Below are 10,317 nucleotides of genomic sequence, written 5' to 3'. Positions count from 1 at the left end.
GCTCACAGTGAGGTAGTGTAACACCTCGGGACCGACAACAGTGGTCCAGGTAAGGTAAAAGGTTTAAAAGCCCCCATTGAATGCTTCCTATTGGGCTCCCCCTGCTCAGTAAGGGAGCTGATACTGCACGAAGGCCACGGGGAAATCTATCAAGCCATCAATCACCGTCATCACTAGATTCTTAATTCCAGATATTTTTTACTGAATTCAAATTCCACCATCTGCCGTGGCAGGATTCGAACCTGGATCCCCAGAACATTAGTTTGAGTTTCTGGATTAAGCATCTCGCGATAATACTATCAAACCAAATATCAAGCTATCAAACCACGAACAAGCCATCATAAAAGTGTCCAATTTGACTTTGAACGCTGGAACTGTTTTTGCTCCAATCACTAACCCAAAATGATTAACTTGCTCGCCTCAGAACTCTCTGTGTTAAGATTTTTTTTCCTGCTCTCTCTCTAAATCTCGTACATTCAGTCTTGTAGTACGGCTCCTCTTTGAACTTCCTCAATGATCGGAACGATAAGATATGGGCAGCACAGTGGCACAGTGGTTAGCACTGCTGCCTCACAGTGCCAGGGACCCGGGTTCAATTCCTAGCTTGGGTCACTGTCTGTGTGGAGTTTGCACATTCTCCCCGTGTCTGCATGGGTTTCCTCCAGGTGCTTCGGTTTCCTCCTATACTCCAAAGATGTGCGGGTTAGGTTGATTGGCCATGGCAAATTGACCCTTAATGTCAGGGGATTCACAGGGTAAATATGTGGGATTACGGGAATAGGGCCTGGGTGGGATTGTGGTCGATGCAGACACAATGGCCGATGACCTCCTTCTGCACTGTCGGATTCGGTGAATTCTATGAATAAGTTCGGACATTTGTTAGATAAGATACATCCTGGAAAGACGGAGGATGAGGGGAGACTTAATAGAGGTGTATAAAATTATGAAAGGCATAGATAGGGTGAACGGTGGGAAGCTTTTCCCCAGGTCGGTGGTGACGTTCACGAGGGGTCATAGGTTCAAGGTGAAGGGGGGGAGGTTTAACACAGATATCAGAAGGACATATTTTACACAGAGGGTGGTGGGGGCCTGGAATGCGCTGCCAGGCAAGGTGGTGGAGGCGGACACACTGGGAACGTTTAAGACTTATCTAGATAGCCATATGAACGGAGTGGGAATGGAGGGATATAAAGGAATGGTCTAGTTTGGACCAGGGAGTGGCACGGGCTTGGAGGGCCGAAGGGCCTGTTCCTGTGCTGTATTGTTCTTTGTTCTTTGTATCAAGAGAAATTGAACAAAGGTGAGTAGATGGAGTTGATGTCATGATCCAATTAAGTTTTTAAAAATATATGCATTTGTGGAAAGCGGGATTTGCCTGGGCTTCCAGATTAACTAGTCCAGCGACGTTATCAGTTCACCATAGAGTCATAGGGTCATAGAGGTTTACAGCATGGAAACAGGCCCTTCGGCCCATTTGAACGTCAGAGCTAGGCTCAAGGGGCTGAATGGCCTACTCCAGTTTCTAGGGAAATGGTCTGCTTCCATCTACCCTGCCCTTACCTTTCTGAATTTTAAAGACTTTCATATTGCTTCAGTGCTATCCTGGTCAAACGGCCCACAATTTTCAGATCCATCTCCATTTTGTACGTCCTCATATAGACAGCGTGTCAATGAATCTACATTTTATACTCTCTATAGCCCCTATAATGCACAAAGCACTTGAGGCCTTATTGAGGAATTGTATAAGCTCATCATTATCTCTTGTTTTTTTAATATTCTTGTTATCAAACTAAGATGTCTACATCTTCTGGTGGTTTGATCGACCCTACTTGCTGCAATTAATGTTCTTTGAACATCAATTTCTCAGATCCCACTGTTCTACATAGAAACATAGAAAATAGGTGCAGGAGTAGGCCATTTGGCCCTTCAAACCTGCACTATCATTCAATATGATCATGGCTGATTATACACTTTCACTATTCCATTCCCGCTTTCTCTCCATAGTCCTTGATCCCTTTAGCCACAAGGGCCACATCCAGCTCCCTCTTGAATATATCTAACGAATTGGCCCCAACAGCTTTCTGTGGTAGAGAATTCAACAGGTTCACAACTCTCTGAGTGAAGAAGTTCTTCCTCATCTCAGTCCTGAATGGCTTATCCTTATTCTTAGACCGTGACCCCTAGTTCTTTCACAGCACTGAGTCTACTTTTCACCGTATAATTATGGCAGTTTCTTTCTAACCAAAATGTAGCAACTCACACTTACTGACATAGAATTCCATCAGGCACCTGACCCTTTCCCCCATCTTATTAATATCCCATTGTAGCTCCCTTTGGTCATCTGAAGGATTAACTGTATTTCTTATTCTGGTATTGCTGGCAAATTTCAACATCATCCTTCCAGGTTTGTATCCTTTAACTGTTTAATATGAAAGTCATTACTCTTGTCAAGAGTACAGTTTTTATCAGTCAGGGATTATAAGCATCTCTCCTCATGGTTTAGTAGCTAAGTCTAGCACAAGGTGTGGTACTAAGTCACAAAGCACTAAATGCCATGTTTGATCCTGGCCTATGCTGAATTAGCCAATCTCAGCTGGATTATCAGTAAGGCACCTTCAGACTCCCCAAAGCCTGCCCACCATCTCCAAAGCACAAATCAGGAGTGTGATGGAATGCTCTCCACTTGTCTGGATGAGTGCAGCTCCAACAGCGTTCAGGCTCAACACCATTCGGAACAAAGCAGCCTGCTTGATCTGCATCCAATCCACCACTTAAAACATTCACTCCCTCCACCACTGAGGCACAGTGGCATTAGTATATATGCAAGGTGCACTGCAGCGACCCACCAAGCCTGCTTCAACAGCACCTTCCAAACATGCAACCTCTACCACCTAGAAGGACAGGATTGCCCTTGTGTGAAATCATGTTGATTATTTCTGATTGCACTATGATTTTCTAAGCGCATTGTTAAAACTTCCAGCATTTTCCTGATGACAGATTAACTGGGCTGTATTTCCCTGTGTGTTTTCTCTCTCTCTTTTCTTAATTATTTTTCAATTTGCTGGGAGTATTTCAGGATCCAGGGAATTTTGGAAAATTGTGCATAGCCAACGCATCCACTGGAATCATCGAATCCCTACAGTGCAGAAGGAGGCCATTCAGCCCATCGAGCCTGCACTGACAACAATCCCACCCTTGCCCTATCCCCATGCATTTACCCTGCTAACCCCACGGGACAATTTAGCTTGGCCAATCCGCCTAACCCACACATCTTTGGAATGTGAGAGAAAACCAGAGCACCCAGAGAAAACCCACACAGACACAGGGAGAATGTACAAACTCCACCCAGTCACCCGAGGTTGGAATCGAACCCAGGTCCCTGGTGCTGTGGGGCAGCAGTGCTAACCACTCTGCCACCATGCCGCTCACTAACACTGCAGTTAACTCTTTTAGAACCATAGGATGAAGGTCAGGTCCTGGGGATTTGTTGGCTTTTAATCCTTTTCAAGTTTTTACGAGATTTCTTCCATGCTGGTATTAATTACCTTAATTTCCTTCCTCTACTTAGCACCTACTTACTTGAGTCTTCTACTATGAAGACAGACACAAAATATTTGTTCAGTGTTTCTGCCATTTTCTCATTCCCCAATTTCTCCTGTCTCTGATTCTAAGGGTCCAACAGTTACTTTAGCTACTCTCTTCCTTTTACATTCTCGTAAAAGCTCTTCCAATCTGCTTATATATTATTGGCGAGTTTGTACTCATATTCTGTTCTTTTTTTACCCGTTTATCAAATTTGTGGTGATCGTTTGCTGGTTTTGAAAACAGACTTGCTACAGTTCTTTACAATATTATAAGCCTAATATTTTAAACAAATGCTATTGTTAAATTCCTGAGTGAACCATGGGTGAACCTATCTTGCTGAGTTTTTGATTTTCAATTGAATATGTTATTGTTGAACATTTTGAATTATTTCTTTCAATGTTTCCCACTGTTTATTTATGGCAATGTCCTTTAGTCTGTTTACCCATTCAATATTAACAAGAGTAATCGCTATCCCGTGACCTCTGCTGGAAAGAATGCATTTGGGCACAGGGCAAGGACTGGGCACACCTTGGATGTGGTGCCCATCCCCCATGTTGAATAGCCTGGAGTAACGACCCAGGAAGCCCGACTGGAAAGGAACATAGTTTATGACAGAATGCAAAGTAAAACCACCACCGTGGTGGAGACACAATAGTCCCTGCCTGGGACTACAGTTCAGCAGACCCAGCCTGATAAAAGGCTCAGGTTATGAGTTCCAGCTGGGCAGGCTGTTATCAGGGGAGTTCACACACAACCAACCCCACAGGGAGATCAATCAATGATTCCACATGGACCTCGTGGGTGTTATCAGACCTGTCAACAGTGAGACTATTGTTAGCACACAGCCTATGTTAAGTGGTTATTTCTTCAGAGCACGACACAACACATCTTAACCAACACAAACTTCAGAGAAACATGCAAAATAAAGTTGTGCATTCAATAGTATCATAGATTCCCCGCAGTGCAGAAGGAGGCCATCGAGCCTGCACAACAATCCCGCCCAGCCCCTATCCCCGTAACCCCACATATTTACGCTAGCCAGTCCCCCTGACATTAAGGGACAATTCAACATGGCCAATCCACCTAACCCGCACATCTTTGGAGTGTGGGAGGAAACCGGAGCACCCGGAGGAAACCACTGAAGATGAAGCATCAACAGATAGTGAGTCCGAAATGGAATGGAATCGAAATTTCCCTTCAGGTGGTGGTGAATTGACTAGAACTGGATGGCTTGCTCAGGCAGGCAGTTAAGAGTCAACCACAATGATATAGGTCAAACCGGCTCAGGGTAGCAGATTTCCTCCCCTCAAGGACGTTTGTGAATCAGATGGGTTTTTAACGACACTCCAATAGATTCACGATCATTTTGATGACACGGATATTTTCTTCCGGGTTAATTCATTTCAATTTTCTCCAGTCACCATGGTGGGGTTTGAACTCATGCCTCTGGAGCACTTCTCCAGGCCCCTGGGGAATTTAAATGATGAAGTGTGCAGACGAATAGCTCAGGCAGCACACACCTCTGATATATAGATCAGGACCTTCAGGCCATACACAAAAGTGTGATGCTAAATACTGTGGAGAACCCAGCAGTCCCGAGGTTTCCTGTGGCTGGGATAGAGAGTGTGAAGGATGTGGGAAGTGGGATTCGGGGTGTAAGGGACTGGAGGTTCTAATTCTGGGTGGGTGTTGGAGACAAACTGGGAGATGAGATGGAAGGGTTGGGCTGGGTCAGTGGCAGTGCTGGAAGAGGTTGACAATATAATCATTGGGGGCTCCCAGTTGCAGGGAGGGCAGCAATCACAGAATCATTGAATCCCTACAGTGCAGAAGGAGGCTATTCAGCCCGTTTGAGTCTGCACCGACATCAGTCCCACCCAGGCCCTATCTCCGTAGCCCCACATATTTGCCCTGCTAATCCCCCTGACACTAAGGGGCAATTTAGCCTGGCCCATCCACCTAACCGCACATCTTTGATCTGTGGCAGGAAACCGGAGCACCCGGAGGAAACCCACACAGACACGGGCAGAACATGCAAACCCCGCCCCCCCCCGCCCCAGGCAGTCTGAGCTGAGGCTGGAATTGAACCCGGGCCCGGGTCCCTGGCGCTGTGAGGCAGCAGTGCTGACCACTGTGCCACAGTGCTGTCCCCTTGGCCTACAAGCAGTGCTGGAAATGCACTTAACCTTTTCATGCAACAGCCCTCCCCTTCCTTTCGCCACGGGGTTACCCGAAACTCAGGGAGCCCCGGCCATTCGGATCAATTTTAAAATGGAGCTAAAATGTCTGGTTTGCAGCTTCATGAAAATTCCCAAAGGAAAAATCCCTGCGAGCGAGTTGGCTGCCTATTTTCCTGTCCCACCTCCATTAAAACCAGACGTGGGGGTGTTCGATGTGGGCTGAGTTCAGGTTCGAGATTTCAAGCCCAGCCTAAACCCACCGTTATTAGGGGTTAAAATTCCCTCGCAAGCTCTGAATTCTTTTCATCAAGTTAGAAGCACCAATGTCCAATGTGCTTCACAGAAACAAAAGGGCGAAATTCAATTCTTCTTTTAGAAGGAGGCTGGGAGCTAAGAGGGTACATTTAGTCAGGTCGGAAGCTATGGGGTGGAGACCCATTGCCTGACCAACGTACCCCAGCCCACCCCCCGCCCCCCACCCCCACCCCCCTCCTTCCCCACCTCCCCTCCTCCCCCCCGCCAGCCATCCTGCTCTCCCCACACCCCACCTGTTTATGTCCAGGGTCTGAAGGTTCAAGGACAGCCACTTGAGACCGTCATCCTACAGCTGCTGGCATTCAACCAATGGCATCCAAGGACCACATCGTGTCGGCAACCTATCGGGTAAGCCCTGGCAGGGGTTGGTCCCTCCTACTTTGGCAGTCCATGCTCAATGGAGAGAACCAAAGAACCCTGCCTTCCCTTAAAACAAAACCCCCAGCCCACCCCTCTCCTTCTCACCGAGGCCCACCCAATTGGCCCTGACGAGCCCGTCTTACCGACCTTCACTCTCCAGTGATGATGCTGTGGCTGCACCTCCTGCAGTGCCGGTATTGGCCACTCTTCCCAGGGGCGCTGCTGATACCGAAGCGCCACTGGCCTACCAATGACCGACAACTGGAAATAAGAAACGCCCCCTGACTTCGACAAGGACCCCAACACTAACCAGCTAAGTGCTTGATTGGCACCAAATTGGGGCAGGGGCACGGAAGGACCACAAAGGAGTTTGACACTTGGCTCCTCAGTTGGGGGATGGGCCCACCACCATGAGTGTTAAATTCCATGATGTAGAGATGCAGGTGTTGGACAGTAAGAATTCTCACAACACCAGGCAGGTTTATTTGGTAGCAAAAGCTTTCAGAGCGCTGCCCCTTCTTACTGTTAAATTCCATCTAGAGTTTGCTGCAGTAGTTACGTCCCAATCTTCACCTCCTGATTAAACAATGATTGACTTCCTTTTGACCTGGGGTTAATCTGTCATTGTTTGGTTTACTTCCCAACACAACTCCTGCACACTGCAGGGGAGGCGATGGCCTAGTGATATTATCTCTGGACTATTGATCCAGAAACTTAGCTAATGTTCTGGGGTCCTGGGTTCAAACCCTGTCACAGCAGTTGATGAAATTTGAATTCAATAAAAAAAAATCTGGAATTAAGAATTTACTGATGACCATGAAACCCTTGTTGATTGTCGGAAAAACCCACTGGTTCACTAATGTCCTTTAGGGAAGGAAATCTGCCGTCATTACCTGGTCTGGGCTACATGTGACTCCAGGGCCACAGCAACGTAGTTGACTCGCAACTGTCCTCGGGCAACTAGGGATGGGCAATAAATGCTGGCCCAGCCAGCAATGACCATGTCCCACGAATTTTAAAAAAATACTTTGAAAGACAACTTCCAATAAGCAGCCCACACTCTGAGGAATGAACGTGTGTAGTGAATGGCATGTAATTTGCTTAAAGATCATAATTTACACATTTTTTCACTGCTGGATTATAATGGATGCGATATAGATATACCTCCCAATCTGTAAGTGGAAAACCACCCCCCCCACAAACACATATACACACACACATACATATATTTCTTGAAAGCAATACACAGAGAGACAAGCAAACACAGCACTTAACTTCAATCAGTGTATCAAACTGTTTACTGAGTATAATAAACAAATTGTTTCAAGATTCAAAGAGATTGAACAGGGAGTTTATTTGAGGTTTTGTGTGTGAGTGTTATATTTGGGTTCACTGAGGCCTGTCTCCCCGCAGTGACTTAAACATGTCAGCTTTCAAATGAATTGAAAATTAGCAGCAATCTCAAAAGCTTGATGAAAAGACTCCCGTGCCACGGGTGTGAATTTTGACAGTTTCTGCCACTTCACAGGGTATCCCGGATGGGACGGTCTGTTCTGGATATCAAGCTCCGTCTGCTTCCTGCAGTGGCAAATGGCATTGTCTGGGAGTTAATCAAGCCCAAGATAGCCCTGATAGGAATTGAACCTCCTCCCATCGGTTGTAGCAAACTCCTGTCCATCTTGTGCAGCCCGCACCTAAACTTTCAGACAAAATCTGGATATTTTACTCTCCCGACGCAAAGTCAATAGGATTTTCTTTCAGCGGATTGTGTGTGTTCACTCAATCAATGTGAGCGCGTGCATGAAAACACATGCCAAACCCGTGTTAGACAGCACTCAGTGGAAACTAGTCTGTATTTATTTCCATCCTCAGATTGAGATTGAGGCGCTGTCCATTCTGGAGGTTGATGTAGAAGATTCCATGGCACTAAAGAAGAGTAAGACGTCTCACAATGCCCCCAGGTTAAAGTCCAACAGGTTTATTTGGAATTACAAGCTTTTGGAGAGCTGCTCCTTCATCAGATGTTATGAGACTTCTTACTGTGCCCACCCCAATCCAACGTCAGAAACTCTACGTCATGATTAAAGAAGAGGAGACAGAGAGTATTTGATCAATATTTATTTAATTTGATTTGATTTATTATTGTCACATGTATTGGGATACAGTGAAAAGTATTGTTTCTTGCACGTTATACAGACAAAGCATACCATTCACTGAGTACATAGGCGAGAAGGAAAGGAGAGGATACAGAATATACTGTTGCAGTTACATACATGGTGAAGAGAAAGATCAGCTCAATATAATGTAGGACTGTTCAAATATCTGATGTTTATACCTCAACCAACAGCTAAAACACTAACTGGTCATTGTTACATGGCTGGAAGAACTTGCTATGTGCAAAATGGCTGACACTTTTCCTACATTAGAACATTGTAACTTAACTAATGTGCTTTGGGATATTCTGAGGTGATAAAATACCACAATCTAGCCTTTCCTTTTCTGACTGACCTTACTCCACCTTAAGATCTGATTCAAAAGATAGAAAATGTTATGATTTGAAATGGGACGGATCTGAGTTCCGTCATGCTAGCCCTTCCTACTACTTCAGGTACCATGAGAGCATTGGCAACCATGGGCTTCCAGTGGATTGGCCCGTTGTTGTGTTTGGCAAAGTACTGCAGTGTGTCCGACCGTAGAAACCCTCCCGCTCTCACTGCCTGCCATCAGGTGCTTTGGAAGGATTTACAGGTTGATAGTCAATCCATTCAGCCACATTGTGAATGCACCTCTCATGACCAACAAGTCCTGAAGTGGAACTTGAACCCAGAGCTTCTAACCCAGTGGTTGGGGTGATACGACTGCTCCCGAAGAACTCTCCTCCACCAGCGCAAGGACATCAAATGTTGAGAGATAAGCCTGAAGCACAAACATTCACTGCCATCAAGTGGGATTTCCTGTTCCAGTTCCTGAGCCCATCCAGTTCCTGATCTGAGGTGGACTGAGCAAGAATGCTGAGCCTGGCCAGCAATTGAATTTTTAAGAAGAGACATGCGAGCCTGGGCTGTACCTTGCACCCACTCACATCCAGCAACGAGCTAACCCTCTCACCACATGCAACTGCTCTACACAGAACTCAGTCACACAAGGAGACTCCAAGGAGTGCAGCAGAAACACTTTAAGGATCTCCTCAAAACTTCCTTGGAAGAGGCCAAACATCCCCACCTATGAGACCCCATGTGAGCCCCTGTTTTGTGACTGACCAAAATGGGGAAGGCTCATCAGTTCCTCACCAGGAGCATGCAGAGGCAGAGTCTAGATGCTGGAGAGAGCTCACAAACCTCCAAACACCTCGTCTACCCAACCCTTCCAAGTATGAGCCCGCAGATCGCACGTTGGGTTTGTCAGCCATCAAACTGGAGAGGAGGCAAGTCCTCCTCAATCCCGAGAGACTGTCTAAGACGAGACCTTCTCACCAGCAAAAGCAAGGAGGCAGGAAAGCTAATGAAAGATCACACCCTAACTCTGAAGAGTGAAAAAAAAGGTTTTTTTTTTAAAGAAAAGGGTTGTGTGCAATGGCAGTGATTAGAATTTGCAAAAACCAGATATGAGCTATTTGGAACAAAGCAGACAATTTGCACATAGAAGACAAGCACCTTCCAGCGGGCACAATCTGTGAGGGAACTTCAAAAGGAGCGATATTTAAACAAGAGCTTTTATATGCAAAATTCTTCAGAGAATGCGAAATGATAGTGCTATGCTTTTGGTTCAACTTCCAAGTTGACAAGACAAAAGCAATTCAGTTCTGAAACTAGATTGATGAGGATGAAGTGTGCGATCCAGATATCACGCTCCTTAATGACCTGGCAACGAGGTCAGA

This window comes from Mustelus asterias, chromosome 4, assembly GCF_964213995.1.
Source record: "Mustelus asterias chromosome 4, sMusAst1.hap1.1, whole genome shotgun sequence".
NCBI classification, from domain to species: Eukaryota; Metazoa; Chordata; class Chondrichthyes; order Carcharhiniformes; family Triakidae; genus Mustelus; species Mustelus asterias.
This window is presented reverse-complemented; position numbering follows the sequence as displayed.